The 17,386-nt window shown below is 40.4% G+C and overlaps 1 protein-coding gene across 3 annotated transcripts in view; it reads left to right on the top strand.

The window, feature by feature from the left end:
• Positions 1 to 17,386, top strand: part of PTER (phosphotriesterase related) — a 76,300-nt gene that overhangs the window by 11,208 nt on the left and 47,706 nt on the right. For all 3 annotated transcript variants that reach the window (XM_017529792.2, XM_017529790.2, XM_017529786.2), the window contains exon 2: positions 15,966 to 16,069. The gene's annotated coding sequence lies outside the window, so the exon portion shown is untranslated. The remainder of the gene's footprint in view (positions 1 to 15,965; positions 16,070 to 17,386) is intronic.

The raw sequence follows: 17,386 nt of genomic DNA, 5'->3' as shown, positions 1-17,386 counted from the left end.
TCAGGAATGTGTTGCCTCCAAAAATCCAAATAGGCCCACTAGGCATTGTGCCGTTTTCTTAGTTGTGCAAGGGGCCAAATGCAGCAACTTACTGTAATAGCTCTACAGGCCCCACACCACTGGACCCCTAGATATTTTACTGAGATAGAAGGCCCCTGAATTTTAGTCAGATTTATTTTCCATCTCCTGGCATGCAAATATCTCACCAATAAATCCAGTGTGTGTTACTTCTGATTCACTGGGTCTAATCAGCATTATGTTATCAATGTCATGAACCAGTGTGATATAGAAGAAAAAAGCGATCAAGTTCTCTCTGAACAAGATTATGACACAAAGCCAGAGAGTTGATACAGCCCTGAGGTAGGACAGTGAAGGTATATTGCTGGCCTTGCCAGCTGAAGGCAAATTGCTTCTGGTGGACCTTTTGGGCAGGAATTGAGAAAAAGACATTTGCCAAGTCAGTGGCTGCATACTAGGTGCCAGGAGATTTATTAATTTGTTTAAGCAGTGAAGCCAACTCTGATACAGCAGCTGCAATTGGAGTCACCACTTGGTTAAGCTTATGGTAATCCACTGTCGTTCTCCAGGATCCATCTGTCTCCTGCACAGGCTAAATGGGAGAGTTGAATGGGGATGTGGTGGAATCACTACCCCTGCGTCTTTCAAGTCCTTGATGGTGGCACTAACTTCTGCAGTCCCTTCAAGGATGCAATATTGTTTTTGATTTATTTTTTTTTCTAGGTAGTGGCAGCTCTAATGGCTTTCATTTGGCCATTTCCACCTAGTAGCCCTTACCCTACCAGTCAGGGAGCCAATGTGGAGATTCTGCCAGCTGCTAAGTATGTCTATTCAATTATGCATTCTGGCACTGGGGAAGTGACCACAGGATGAGCCTGCGGACCCTCTGGACCCATTCTAAGTCAGATGTGAGCTAAAATTATGTTAATTACCTGATCTCCTTAAGCTCCTACTTTAACTAGAGAACTATAATGATGTTTTGGGTCCCTTGGAATCAGTGTCAACTCAGAGCCAGTGTCCAGTAGTCCCTGAACAGCCTGATCATTCCTCTTTCCCCAATGTACCGTTAGCCTGGTGAAAGGCCAGAGGTATCCCTGGGGAAGGATGCGAGAAAGATTGACAGTATAAATTGTCGGTAGTGCACTGGTATCCTTCGTAAGGGCAACTGACCTCCCCTTCATTCAAGGGGTTTTAGGTTTGTAAACTGATTCAAGTCTGGAAATTGATTGAGAGGCTGTGATTCTCTGTTTTTGTAATTCACCTTAGTCGTTTGTCCAGTTGACCTGGAAGCTTTCTGTTTATGTAAATTAAGTAAGAATGCCGTAGGCTTCCTATCAGTTTCACTTCTAGAAATGCTGACTAATTAGCCAATACCAGAGCTCTACACAAGTCAGACTATTCTGATTGCTGCTTTGCTTCTGTCCCTTACAGTAACAATGCCCACCTTGTCTTCAATGGTTGGATGTTGCCACTTGGCCCTGCCACATTGAGATCCAATTATTCCCACTGCATGTACATTTTGTAGTTGAGTGACTGTGGTTCTCACTGTAAGATCTGGCACACAAGAGCAGTCATAGGGCTCTTCGAGGATGCAGATGATCCTCGCATAAATCTATTTCACAAGGTATTATTGGTGAAGGTGAAGGACATATCTTCTGGGCCCTCCCAGCTGGGATTGGTAGGTCTAAAGTGACAAAATCGGTATAGCATCTTAATCTCCCTAAGCCCTTGGATCCCTTCCTCTACATTAAACCAAGGGAGATCAGGCATTTCTAGCACACTCACAGTGGGCCATCTTTTGATCCACATTTCAGCTAACCAAACAAATAAACTATTAGAATCTTTTCTAACTCCCTGAGTTGCAACATTAAATGCAGAGTCCCTGCTTAGTGGGCCCAAATCAGTAAGTTCAGCCTGATCCAACTTTATGTTCTGTCCACTATTATCTCATGCCCTTAATATCCATTCTCATGCCTGTTCTCCAGATTTCTGCTCATATAAATCAGAAAACTCAAGCAGTTTTTTTGGAGCGTAGCGGCATCTCCTGGTGGGCCATACTCTGAACTTGACCTCTAGTGGCCTACTGGGATTTTAGTCTAGTTACAGGTCTAGAAGCAAACAGGGGTATTGGGGGTGTGTCCTGAGAAGAATCAACATTGTCTTGCTTGGCAACGGCCTCAGGAGAGGTCATCACTGTTGTCTCAGGTAGTGCATGCTTAATCTCCTCAGACAAACGTGGAAAGACTGATGGCAGTGTGGGTGGTGGAGGGAATGTTGTCACCACTGGGGATGGGGAAGCTGTTTTCTCTGGCAAAGAGACTCATCAGAGTTTACAAGATCAGTGTCCCCAGCTTCATCAGGGTACTCCCACACATCCCCATTCCAAGTTGCAGGATCCCATTCTTTTTCGGTCAGTGCCCTCACTTTGACATAGACGTCTGATGAGACTGAGAATGCACCTTTTATTGCAGGTCAGCCACTCACATGATAAGAACTTGTATCTGATTTTCCACAATTTCAGCCTTTTGTCTGCAGGAGATAAGACTCTCACTCTGGGTAATCTCAGAACACTTGAGGCTCAGTATTTGCTTCTGGAGCTGGAAGTTAGAATCTCTAATCTCATCCTTTGCTTTCATTACCTTGTCCAGTGAACCTGGTAGCAACAACCAACTTTATTATATTCCTTGGTTCTCCACATATGGTGAAAGATACTATGTATAGAGTCAATAAACCCCTTCCCCCACCCCGCAAGTGGTGAATCAAGAGTATCAAATGCATTTATTTTGCATAACTCTCCAATCAGTTCACACTAAGGACTCTCAAATGTTCTCCATACTTTTAGAAGTAGCGTACTTAGCATTCTTGGGTGTCATCAGATTAAGCAGTCAACTCCAGAAACCCCAAAATGAACTAAAGAACTCCATCCTTAAGATTCTGTCTGTGGCCAAAGGCCTGAGAGCCCCTGGTAAACCACTGGTGTAAGTCCAAGAGTCCAAAAGCTGAAGAACTTGGAGTCTAATGTTCGAGGACAGAGAGCCCCAAGCACGGGAGAAAGATGAAGTCCAGAATGCTTAGCAAGCCTGGCCTTTCATCTTCTCCTGCCTGCTTTATTCAAGCCACACTGGCAGGTGATTAGATGGTGCCCACCCAAATTGAAAGTGGGTCTGCCACTCCCAGTCCACTGACTCAAATGTTAATCTCCTTTGCCAGCGTCCTCACAGACATACTCAGGAACTATACTTTGCATCCTTCAATCCATTCAAGCTGGCACTCAGTGTTAACCATCACAAGGTCTGAGAGTTAAAATTGGGCAATAGGCTGAGCATGGTGGCTCACACCTGTAATCCTAACATTTTGAGAGGCTGAGGTGGGTGGATCACTTGATGTCAGGAGTTCGAGACCAGCCTGGCCAACATGGAAAAACCCTGTTTCTACTAAAAATACAAAAACAATTAGCCAGGCATGGTGGTATGCTCCTGTAATCCCAGCTACTCAGGAGGCTGAGGCAAGAGAATCACTCGAACTTGGGAGGTGGAGGTTGCAGTGAGCCAAGATCGCACCAGTGCACTCCAGCCTGGGCAACAGAGCAAGATGAATCTCAAAAATAAATATACTCCATCTCAAAAAATAAATAAATAAAATTGGATAATAGCTTTGTCTGCCTAACTAAAAGTCAAGATTATATATCTGATGTGTCGGGAGGGCTGTTACCCTCCAGAAAAGGAGTTAGTTCTTTAACAGATGAAAGAAAATGAATCATTATGAGATATTATGGAGATGTTGCTAAGCCCTTTAATATTTGGAGACTCAGTATAATTTTCATCAGTTCTTGTGAAACTTGATTTATGCTCATATCATCTTCAAGAGTGTTTTCTATGTCTGGATACTATCTTTACCACTAATTACTTAATAGTTTTCTTTAAACCAATCCATTTTGCTTTAGCTCCATCCTAAGCAATAATATCTATGAAATCACAGGCTTGCAATGTTGATTACTTTCTTTTCTGAAACACATTAAAATAAAAAAAAACAGTTTAAAACAGTTTTAAATGGCCATATATCACCTAAAATCAGTTTGAACCACCGGTGGGTGTACATATATATATATATATATATATATATATATACACACACACAATATCACAGTTTTTGAAAGCACTGAAAAAAAGAAAGCAGATTATTGACTTTTTTTTTTTTTTTTTGAGATGGAGTCTTGCTCTGTCAGCCAGGCTAGAGTGCAGTGGCATGATCTCGGCTCATTGCAGCCTACATCTCTCAGGCTCAAGCAGTTCACCTGCCTCAGCCTCCCAAGTAGCTGAGATTACAGGCGTGCCATCACACACGGCTAATTTTTATATTTTTTTAGAGATGGAGTTTCACCATGTTGCCCAGGCTGGTCTCAAACTCCTGACCTCAAGTGATCTGCCTGCCTTAGCCTCCCAAATTACTGGGATTACAGGCATGAGTCACCATGTCCAGCCGTTTCTTCTTATTTTTTAATATAATAGAGGTGGAGTCTCACTATGTGGCCCAGGCTGCTCTTGTATTCCTGGGCTCAAGTGATAATTCTGTCTTGGCCTCCCAAAGTGATGGGATTATTGGCATGAGCCACTGCACCCGGCCAGGTTATTGACTTTTTTTTTTTAATACTTATTTCACCATCCACTAAAGAATAAAATTATTTTTGGTTAAGTTGGCACAAAATTTTCAACTAGTTTCTGTAGTTGTGTTGCAATTATTGGAAGTTAAAAATTATATATATATATATATATATACACACATACATATGTATATATATATAAACACATAGATATACATATATGCTTAGACAAATAGTGGATTATATAAACTTTAATTTGGGATATAGCCAACCATTTTCCGTTGCTTAGGCAGTCAGCATCATTTATTTGAGAGCTACTATAAAGACACCATTATTTTATACTTGTGCCTCTATTCTTACAAGCAGTATGAAAAATGATAACAATCTGGAACTTCTGGGTTGTGAGGTATTTTTATTTCGTGCATCTGTTAGTAATAATCTGTTGTTTATACTAAGTTTATAATAAAGTAAATACTGTAATATGGTCTGTTTAAGTATGGTTTGCCTAATGGGACATAAGAAAAAGAATTCATATAGAGAAAGAGATCAGTAGGTTTCACAGTCCTTGTAACAAAATGGTCTGTCTGATTTTCTTCTATACATACATCCCCATTCACTTAATATTTAAACAAATGTGAACAAATGGAGAAGCTTCTGGAGAGGTCATTTAGAGCCCATGTAACATCTCTCCACGTAGACTCAGAATTTGTATCTGGAAGGAAGTTGAGAAATCACTTTGTTCAACTCCTTGTTTCATTAATGAGAAAACTGAGGTCCTCAGACTAAGTGATTTGCCCAAAGACATGCTTCTGGCCTATCTGCTTTGTTACATTTATGCAGTTGGTAAAGTTTTGCCTTTTCTTCCTCTTGGGGAAATAGTGATATGTTCAGAAAGCATCGTGTTGTCCCATCTGTGTCCATTTTTTGAGGGGAGAGTGTACAATGAAACAACATCTACTTTTATTTTAAAATACAGAAATCCCATGATCAACCAACTCCGCTTCTATGCCATTTTTGAAATACAGTAAGTTAACATTAATTTTTGCTGGCACAGAACATACTTTATAACTACTGTCATTTGTACCAATAAAAAATTAACCTGCCGGGCACAGTGGCTCATGCCTTGAATCCCAAAACTTTGGGAGGCTGGGATGGGCGGATTGCTTGAGACCAGGAGTTCGAGACCAGCCTGGGCAACATGGCAAAACTCCATCTCTATTAAAAATACAAAAAAATTAGCCAGGTGTGGTAGTGCATGCCTGCAATCTCAAATACTTGGGAGGCTGGGGCATAAGAATCGCTTGAACCTGGGAGGCAGAGGTTGCAGTGAGCCAAGATCACACCACTGCACTCCAGCCTGGGTGACAGAGTGAAACTGTTTCAAAAAAAAAAAAAATTAACCTATTGATTTAGAGAATTAACCTATTGAATCAGGAATTATTTATGTTTGTAATATACTTGAATGAGAGAGAAAAACATTTTTCTGAGTAATGTCAAGATATATTATACATAATAAATATTTCTGTTTTTATGGCAAGTAAGTATACGTACATTTAAACATTCCAAGTTCTTGATTTTTAATCTATAATTATGTCAAATAATAGAACAATACAAATACATATTGTAAACTGATAAATAATAGGTACTATATAGTAATGAAATGAAAGCTGATAATCAAATGTAATATAAAAATAAAATTTTTATATTACATTTATCAGCTTTCATTAAAAAAATAAAATTTTTATATTAAGGTGTAATAAAAACTGTTATGAAATAAGTTACCTAAAGAATAAGCTGGCCAGGTAGAGTGGGTCATGTGCACCTGAAAAAATCACTTTGAGAAGTGATATTTCATTTCTCAGCACTTTGAGAAGCCAAGGCAGGTGGATCACTTAAGCCCAGGGGTTTAAGACCAGCCTGGGTGACAGAGTGAAGCCTTGCCTCTACAAAATATACACAAATTATCTCTACTATTGGGAAGGCTGCAGTGGGAGGATTGCTTGAGCCTGGGAGTCAGAGGTTGCAGTGAGCTATGATCATGCCACTGCACTGTAGCCTGGGTGACAGGGAGACCCTGTCTCAAAACAAAACAAAACAAAACAAAAGAATAAGCAGAGTTGTTCTCTTGAAGCATCAGACCAAGGGTCAGAAAACAAAAGAAACTTCTGTGGAGAAAAAGACTGCCCAGGCCCCAGTAGTCTTCTTGGTTTGCTTTTCATAATTGCAACCATGGTATAAAATGACTGTCATGTGTCAATGACAGACACAAATTAACAGGTGCAGTGACTCATGCCTATAATCCCAACACTTTGGGAGACTGAGGCAGGAGGATCGTTTGAGCCCAGGAGTTTGAGAGCAGCCTGGGCAACATATCAATACCTCATCTCTACTAAAAATAAAAAAATGAGTGAAGTGAGATGGCGTATGCCTGTGGTCACAGCTTCTCAGGAGGCTAAGCGAGGTGGATCACTTGTATCTGGGGGGTTGAAGCTGCGGTGAGCCACGACCGTGCCACTGCACTCTAGCCTGGGCAACAGAGCAAGACCCTCTCAAAAAGTAAAAATAAAGGCTGGGTGCGGTGGCTTATGCCTGTAATCTCAGCACTTTGGGAGGCCAAGGTGGTGGATCACAAGGTTATGACTTTGAGACCAGCGTGGCCAACACAGTGAAACCCCGTCTCTACTAGAAATACAAAAATTAGCTGGGTGTGGTGGTGGGCGCCTGTAATCCCAAGCTACTCGAGAGGCTGAGGCAGGAGAATCGTTTGAACCCTGGAGGTAGAGGTTGCAGTGAGCCAAGATTGCTCCATTGTACTCTAGCCTGGGTGACAGGGCGAGACTCCATCTCAAAATAATAATAATAATAATAAATAAAAATAAAAAGAGCAAGCCAAGAATTAAAGGTTTAAGTTCATCTGATACCTAAATAAGAACTCAAAGAAGAATAGGATAGCAAGTGCCATACTTTACCTAGGAAGTTAAAAATAACTTCAAAGGAAGGACAGCTAATTTTGTTTTTCTAATAGGTTTATACTGGATTGCACCACAGCCTGTTGGTAAAAGTCACTTTGAGCACTTAGAGAACACATCTTTATCCTTAGTGTGTTCCAATTTAAAAAGTGTTATTACTTCTTTTTGGAAACTGAGCCTCCAAGTAGTTCTGAGGTCTCCCAGGCCAACGGAAACTGAGACAGGGAAAATGAGCGACCATTATCCCCAGAATGCTGTGATTTGCCATAACCGAGAAGGCAAGTGAGTTTTCACAGTATAAAATGCGTTGCCAGTTGTTAATTCTTCCGTTAATGTTACCAGAGAGTACATATTCTAAATCTCTTCACCTGTGTTTTCAGACTCAAAGCAGCTCTAAAACATGTACATTCTTTCCAGTCAAGTTCACTTATCCATCCATCCATAAACATTTATAGAATCCTGCTGTGGGCCATCCACTGTGTAAATGCTGGCTGCAATGCTGTTCTCTCTTAAACATTGAGCAGAGATGATTCTCTAAGAGTTATGATAATCCTTTTGCCATTTTCCTGTGGTATCCCCAGAGAATGCCAGGAGATTAGAGGCCCCTCAAATGAACACAATATCCTCCCAGTCTCTTCAGTGTGTGTCATTTGTCATTGACACAGGATAGTTATTTTATACCATGGTTGCAACTATGCAAAGCAAACCAAGGAGACGACTCTTGGAGGCTGGGCAATACTTTTTGTTTGTTTCTTTGAGACAGAGCTTCACTCTCGTCGCCCAGGCTGGAGTGCAATGGCGCAGTCTTGGCTCACTGCAACCTCCGCCTCCCGGGTTCAAACAATTCTCCTGCGTCAGCCACCTGAGTAGTTGGGATTACATGCGCCTGTCACCATGCCCGGCTAATTTTCGTATTTTTAGTAGAGATGGGGTTTCACCATCTTGGCCAGGCTGGTCTTGAATTCCTGACCTCATGATCCACCCTCCTCAGCCTCTCAAAGTGCTAGGATTACAGGTGTGAGCCACCGCGCCCGGCTGGCAATGCTTTTCTGCACAGGAGTTTGCTTTTTTCTGACTCTCGGTCTGATGCTTCAGAAGAATAGCTCTGCTCATTCTTTTCTTAGTAATCAAGAATAAGGTCCCACCTTCCAGTCTCTCCAATGAAAGCAGCAGAGGTACCTGAAGAGGAGAGAAATTCTGTGCATAACCTGTTCTTGCTCCCTTCTTGGATGGGGCTGTGGCTGTGTCTATTGCTAGTGTCTTTGGTGGCCGATATGGTTTGGCTGTGTCCCCACTCAAATCTCATCTTGAATTGTAGCTCCCATAATTCCCAAGTGTTGTGGGATGAACCTGGTGGGAGATAATTGAATCAGGGGCAGTTTCCCCCATGCTGTTCTCGTGGGGAGTGAGTAAATCTCACGAGATCTCATTATTTTATAAGGGGTTTCCCCTTTCACTTGGCTCTCATTCTGTCTTGCCTGCTGCCATGATTGTGAGACCTTTCTAGATACAGGCGTCAGTGAGTTCATTAAGCCTCTTTTTCTTGATGAATTACCTAGGCTTGGCTATATCTTTATCCACACTGAGAAAATGGGCTATCGCAGTGGCCTTCCGTCTTCCCAGAGTTAGTGAATACAAAGACTTCAGCCAGTTACATGCACTTCATTTCTGCCTCATAGTCCTTGTCTTTAATATGTTTAACCCTTTAGCTGATTATTAAGCATTTCTTCTTTAGGAAAGCCTTGTTTAGTTACTCTCACCACTATGTAATGCCAGTTACTTCAAAGTACTTTGGTTTTGTTTTTTTGAGACAGAGTCTCACTTTGCCACCCAGGCTGGAGTGCAGTGGCACCGTCTTGGCTCACTGCAACCTCCGCCTCCCAGGTTCAAGAGATTTTCCTGCCTCAGCCTCCCCAGTAACTGGAACTACAGGTGCGCACCACCAAGCCCAGCTAATTTTTGTATTTTTAGTGGAGATGAGGTTTCACCATGTTATACAGGCTGGTCTCAAACCCCCAACCTCAGGTGATCCACCTGCCTTGGCCTCCCAAAGTGCTGGGATTACAGGCGTGAGCCACCACATGTAGCCCTCTAAGTACTTTGTTTATCATAAATGTTTTCATTCTGTTTACCAATATGCTGTATAAAATTTGTTATAAACCTGATTAAATTGCAAACTCCTTGAAGACAGGCATCATGTCTACTTTTCCTGTCTCTACGGCAGAGAAGGTCTGACCCAATTTATTACTGTTGAATGAACCGTAAGCAAACAAAAAGAAAAACAAAACAACAGAAACCCTAATATCTTCTGGAAAGACCTTATATTCAGTTAAGGATTGTAGGAAGACCTGACTGCAAAATGCACTGACCTTTTGAGAAGTGCAATGCTTTGCTGCTTGCAGCAATTTTTTTTAAGCTCTCATATCAAAACAACTTGGCTCCATCACAATTCATCTTATATGGTAGTGCAGTGACAATGAAATGATTTCTCTGGAGAGTCTATGCTAATACTATTAAAATGCTCTTACAATGTCAGAATGATTGCAGTGTATGCAAGTGGGGACTATGCTTATGCAATTATGATATTATAGTGATGGGTGATTACCATAGGAAACTACTAATTCAAGCCTGCAGGGACTTGCATTATGAAGCCATTATAACATGAGATTATAATGACACAATAACTTGGCTGTACATTCGTGATGTGAAAACTAAAAGCTAATTTGAATGCAAGTCGTATTTCCATTAAATTGTAATTAAACACTGAAAGCCATGCTTGTTTAAATTGGAGACGGAGACGTGCAATCCAGAAATGAAAGTTGTGGGAAGGAGTGCATGGCGAGTGCAAGCTTCGCGGGGTCTATAAACCGTTTGCAACTCTGCCCTTTAGGATTTACTGGGTGTGAAAGCTGTCATTGAAGGTGCTTCTCCAGATTTCCTCCCTCTCTGCTGGTCCTTTAAAGCAATCAAAAACAGTACCAAGACCCAAGAAGCTTGGGTCCAATTTCCATTCCTATCACAACCACCAACTAACGTTAAGAGCCTTTTTGGTTCATTTTTGAAGTGGGCATAACGCACCTTACCTCCCTCAATACAAGAGACTAAAGCAAATTTTTTTCCATGAAAAATAACGTTTCTTTATACACAACAAAACTAATCCATATTCAAAATCAGACGGAACAGATAAGTACAAAGGGAAAAAAGATTTTTTAAAAACTATAAAAATTCTACCCCCAGAGATGACCTATATTAGCATCTCTGGGTATTTTCTTTCAGACTATTCTCTGTGCATCGTATCAACATACTGTTCCTCAGAAATTTGCATTCTACAACACTTTTAAAACCTACTTACTGATTCTTCTCACCCCTTCCAGTTGCAAGATCTATTTCTTATCCAAGAGATTCCAGTTGATAAGTTTTGTTTGTTTTTTAAAGGTCAGCTCAAGCTGGACGATTTTACATGTCACTTGGGAAAGTATATTTTACTATTAGAGAATCATATTTGGAAAGGTTTATGCTCTGCATATATCAGTTATAGGGTGGATCAATAGTAAATTCTTCAGATTCTACTAGCCGTACTGTAGGTACTCCACATTTCTCTCTGTTTAGGAATCAGTGGTGCCTTTGAGAAATCATAGGGTTCTAATTTGTTCTCAAACTGATAATTATTATGTGGTTTAGGTAAACATAGCTTATTAAAAAAAAAAAAAAACAACTAGGAAAAGTTAGGAACTACAGAACTTGTTAGATAGACCCCTGCATCTGCTAGTTCAAATCTCCTGAGGTCACACAGCAGCTTATATGTATTCCCTCCTAATTATGACTCAAAGTAGTTACTGCTCCTTGGTTTCAATGTAGTTGAGTTTTTGATATTAAGTATTTGGTTTGCACTTATATATGCTGTATACTTCAGAGTTATTTTTATTACCACTTTTTGCAATGACTAAATGAAGAAGACAAGTCTAAATTACTAGAGGTTTTTTGTTTGTTTGTTTTTTGTTTTTGAGAAGGAGTCTTGCTCTGTTGCCCAGGCTGGAGTGCAGTGGTGCAGTCTTGGCTCACTGCAACCTCTGCCTCCTGGGTTCAAGCGATTCTTCTGCCTCAGCCTCCCAAGTACCTGAGACTACAGGTGTACACCACCACACCTGGTTAATTTTTGTACTGTTTTGGTAGAGATGGGGTTTCACTGTATTGGCCAGGCTGGCCTCAAACTCCTGACCTCACGATCCACACGCCTCAGCCTCCCAAAGTGCTGGGATTACAGGTATGAGCCACCACGCCCATCCTAGAGTCTGATTTTTATCATTAGGAAAAGGAGAGCACACTGCAGTTAAAGGGCTTTCTTCATGCCACTCAGTGAACAGTGAAATCGGCATTAGGTCTTCTGTTCCTGGGGAATTACAGGTGTGATTTTAGGCTAAGATATGATGTTACCTTGGGTTAATACTTCCATATGAATGGAGACAAGAATAACTAATTTTGATGATCATGGTAAATATGTAGCTTAGTAAAACAAACACTGGGCAAGTTGAGAGACTGGGATCTAGCTTAGGCTATCTGACCTTCAAAAGATAAAAGATTCTATTTTAGCATCTAAAAATGAAGTCACCAAATTAAACAATCTCCATGGTTTATTCCAGCTCAAAAATTCTAAAATCAAGTAGTATTTGACATTAATTGAAATGCAAACATTTTCATTTTAAGAATTACACATTTTAATATTTAACAATATAGTTTACCTACTTTAAAACCGTTAATCTAAATTCAAAACCAGTCCTTACTTGGGTGGCATTTAATAATTTGACATGTTTTGGCAGTAGATTTGTAATTTGACTTAAACTTTTTTATTCAACAAATTTATTAAAATTATTAAACTTGCAGATATAAATCTAATTCAAAAAAGAGATGAAAATTACAGTTTTTTTTTTTTTTTTTTTTTTTATTTTTTTTTGGAAATAGAGTCTCACTTTGTTGCCCAGGCAACCTACTGCAACCTCTACCTCCCAAGTTCAAGAGATTCTCCTGCCTCAGCCTCCCAATTTCTGTGAATTCTTAGGGAGCAGGTGATAGTAATGATTGAGGTGTTAAATGAAGCTATGGTGCTAGACAAACCTTTCCTGCCTTGGATTACAGGCACCCACCATCACGCCTGGCTGTATTTTTGTATTTTTGGTAGAGACGGGGTTTTACCGTATTGGCCAGGCTCGTCTTGAACTCCTGACCTCAGATGATCTGCCCGCTTCAGCCTTCCAGACAGGTGAAATTACAGGCATGAGCTACCCCACTGGGCTGAAAATTACAGTCATTTGATATGTCGGCAATATTGTTTAAGTACAGTTAAAACTACAGTGAAAAGAGATTTTTGCTTGTATAACTACATAAGTGTATAGATAAATCATTGTGTCAAATAATTTTTAAATATATGATTTTCCTGTGAATTGTTAGGAAGCAGGTAAAAGCAATGATTGAGGTGCTAAATTAAGCTATGGTGCTAGACAAACCTTTCTAAATATTTTAATGCAGCTTATTTTTATGGGGACAATATATAAGCAAATTAAACTTAAGCAAATTAAATATAATTAAATTTTCTTTATATTTAATTATATATATATATATACATATATACATACATATAAGTTACATAAAATTTGTTATTTGATGGTAGAGATTTTTTCTGTTTTTGTGAGGTTTTTTTCTCTAGAGAACTTAGAATTCAGAGCATTTTCTCATCCATCTCAAAGCCTGGGAAAGAGTGATTATTGCTCTATGACACATGTAGTCATTACAGATTTGTCCCTGACCCCATTGTAGTAAATCAGCTTTCAGGAGTTGAAATAAGCTGTTTGTTACTTTACTTTTAGTACCAAATATAAAGTAGTAAAATGCCATCAAATACTGGTCTCCCCAAAACACTTCCTGTGTTAGGTGCTACGCTCCCTTAGGACCACACAAAATTTGTTACCTTGAGTTCTTTCTTAGACCATTAATAAAGGCTACCTCTAAAGCAATTTTTCTCAAACTTAGAGTTCCACAAACTTTCAACAAAATTTTTGATTTTGTCTTTTCATTTTTATAATCATCAAACCATTTAAGCATATTCTGAATCAATATACCTATTTTATAACTGTATATTGCCCTAGGATTTCATTATATGCATTTCCATTACTTTTTAAGACTTGAGTGATACCAAATTATTACCTAAAATAACAACATTTATCTTTTTTTATGACTTTTTTCTTTTTTTCAAACTGGGATCTCTGTTCTACTGGGAGCCATGATTGTATTTCCAAGGACTTTTTTTTTTTTTTTTTTTNTTGAGAGGAAGTCTCGCTCTTGTCTCCCAAACTGGAGTACAGTGGCGTGATCTCAGCTCACTGCAACCTCCACCTCCCGGGTATAACAGATTCTCCTGTCTCAGCCTCCCAAGTAGCTGAGATTACAGGTGCGTTCCACCAAGCCCATCTAATTTTTGTATTTTTAGTAGAGGGAGGGTTCCCCATATTGGCTAGGCTGGTCTTGAACTCCTGACCTCGGGCAATCTGCCCGCCTCAGCCTTCCAAAGTGCTGGGATTACAGGCGTGAACCACTGCACCTGGTTGTTATACTGTTTTTAAAGGTCTCCCACGTGATGCTTACAGAACCTACAGCCGTGTATTCTGCCTTTAGTGAAAGTGTAATATAGCTCACCATCCTTATCTGAATAATAACCCATTTCCTCATTGGTGAAATGGGAACTATAATAATAAAAGTGGATTTCATCTCAAAGTACATCCTATGGTCCGGTCTTCCACTGTTTTTGATGACTCACCTTCTGTTGATCCCTTGCCTACTTTACCGGAACATTAGGAGATTTAATTAAAGTGTGTAGATTGTCTAAGCTCTTCAGAGAAACACACATCATTATTATGGTAGATAACACTTCTGATCTTCCATAATCTCTTGAAGGTAATGAAACCAGCAATATAGAAAGCTGAGGCTTTAATATAGTCAGAGTTTTATGAAGACATATCCATACAGTGTTTTATTAATAGTGGTCATCGTTGTGGGCTTGAGAGTTCAGAATTCGGTTCCTATGAACTTTCTAATTGTTCTAACCATTCTGATTTAACCTTTTTCCTGTCAATAAATAACATGTTTGAGAGATCAGTTAAATATTTAGGTCCTGCTGGTTTTACTCAACTTTCAAGGGTTTACTATTTTGTTTTCGAATTATGATTATTACAAAACTTTTGTAAGTTGGAGCGGCGAGGTGTGGGGAATAGGGGGAGACTATTTATCCAGGCTTGTGTTTGCCCTGAAACACAGTCCTGCTTTTAAGATCCCTGAGGAACAAGGAAAATTGCTTTTGTTTCCTGACTTGTCTCCTGGTCTCTGGTTTCTCCAGGTTTCAGCCTATGCTCCAACTGCCTACTTAATGATCTCCCTAATATAGTTCTCATCCTCTGGGCCAAGCCCACGTGTCAGTATTTTTCACTGCAAACTAATGTGCAACCTACAATGAGCCTTTACAGGATGCTTTAAAGTCCTGAAACATGCTCCTCATGGCTCTTATCATCAGAAAGTCTGTGTGACGTGCGACCTCTTCCAGGAAGCCTTCTCATTCCTCCAGTATCAGTGGATGTTGTCCATACTGATCTCACAGGGCACTTGCTTTGTACCTGTATCAGTCTGTTTTCATGCTGCTGATAAAAACATACCTGAGACTGGGTAACTTATAAAGAAAAGAGGTTTAATTGACTCACAGTTCCACATGGCTGGGAAAGCCTCATAATCATGGTGGAAGGGAAGGAGCAAGTCACATCTTACATGGCAGCAGGGAAGAGAGAGCTTATGCAGGGCAACCCCTCTTTATAAAACCATCAAATCTTGTGAGACTTATACATTATCACAAGAACAGCATGGGAAAGGCCCACCCCCATGATTCAGTTACCGCCCACTGAGTCCCTTCCATGACACAGAGGAATTGCGGGAGCTACAATTCAAGATAAGATTTGGGTGGGGACACAGCCAAACCATATCAGTACCTGTCTCCTAACATTTACTATACTCTGCTTTATACCGTAACTATCGTATTAATATATAAAAACAATCAGCATCTCATTGAACGCTTACCATGTATGTGCCAGGCACTGTGTTGGGGGCTCCTGTCTTAGGGGAAGGATTGTTTCTTTTTCATCTTTGTTTCCCTGCATATCTTCTGTCAGAGTTAGTAGATCCTCAGCAAACATTTGCTACAATAAATTGAAATGTATGCAGGCGAAATTAGCACATGCCTGGAAAGCCGACTTCCTTGTAGTGCCTTCTTATGCCCTGAGAACTTAAGATCCAAGTTGCCCCCTCCGATCTGTCAATCATAGCAGCTTTTCTTAATATTTCAGGAACTGTAAAGATCGTTGGTCAGAAGCCTATAAAGAGGACCTAATACCAATGAAAACATAGGTTTGCCTGTGGCTGAAATTACTTTCCATCAGTGTGGTGAAGGGTGAGTAGAACAGAACTAAATATTTGCTCATTGGTTGAGCAGACATTTATCTGCCTCTGTGCAATCACTGTTTGTATTAGTTCATTCTCACACTGCTATAAAGATACTACCCAAGTCTGGGTAATTTATAATGAAAAGAGGTTTAATTGATTCATAGTTCTGCCCAGCTGGGGAGGCCTCAGGAAACGTACAATTATGGTGGAAGGGGAATCAGGTATGTCTTACATGGCGGCAGGAGAGAGAGAGGGCGAGTGAGAACAGGTAAAACTGCTTCATAAAACCATAAGATCTTGTGAGAACTCACTCACAATCATGGGAACAGCATGGGGAAAACTGTCCCTATGATCCAATCACCTCCCACATGGTCCTTCCCTCAACATGTAAGGATGATGAGGATTACAATTCGAGATGAGATTTGGGTCGGGACACAGAGCCAAACCATATCACTGTTATGGCTGGGAGTTGCACTTACTGATCCAAGTATGGGAATGGATTTAGTGATCCAAACAAAATCTAGTTGCAAGTACAGCTCTCCTTTTCATCAGTTTTGGTGTTGAGTTTCCCAGACAGGTGTCCAGGCAGGCAGCAGACCAGAGCAAGGCAAGGGCTAGAGTCAGAATGGAAAAGTCCCTGAGCCCCCTGCAAGTGGCTCTCAGGACTTTTTCTATTATAACTACCATTGTTCACACCAAACGGGCGAGGTTAGACCATCTAAAACGGGTACCTGCACTGATTCTTTGTTTGTTTGTTTAAGACAGAATCTTGCTCTATCACCCAGGTTGCAGTGCAGTGGCACCATCTCAGTTCACTGCAACCTCTGCCAATCCAGTTCAAGTGATTCTCGTGACTCAGCCTCTCAAGTAGCTGGGATTACAGGTGCATGCCACCACACCCAGCTAAGTCTTGTATTTTTAGTAGAGGTGGGGTCTTGCCATGTTGGCCAGGCTGGTCTTGAATTCCTGGCCTCAAGTGATCTACCTGTCTCAGCCACCCAAAGTGCTGGGATTACGGGCGTGAGCCGCTCCACCTGGCCTGATTCTTTTAAACTCTGGATTAGCAAAACCTAGTAGCCAAAATCAAGACTTTTCTCAGAGAGTCTAGTTTGTGATCTTCAAAGGACCTCAGGAAATTTGTGTGGGAAATACCTTTTAGATATAGTGTATAGTTATTTGTGCAACTGAATCATACAGCCTTTCTGTGATTCAAAGTTTATTTCAAAATTAAACAGCCTTAGAAAGAAATTCCTGTGGATGGCCTATAAATTTACAAGATTTGCCGAAGAGCCACTATCGTTTTACTTCTTAAAAAGGAAGAGCT

This window comes from Cebus imitator, unplaced genomic scaffold, assembly GCF_001604975.1.
Source record: "Cebus imitator isolate Cc_AM_T3 unplaced genomic scaffold, Cebus_imitator-1.0 Scaffold61, whole genome shotgun sequence".
NCBI classification, from domain to species: Eukaryota; Metazoa; Chordata; class Mammalia; order Primates; family Cebidae; genus Cebus; species Cebus imitator.
This window is presented reverse-complemented; position numbering and strand designations above follow the sequence as displayed.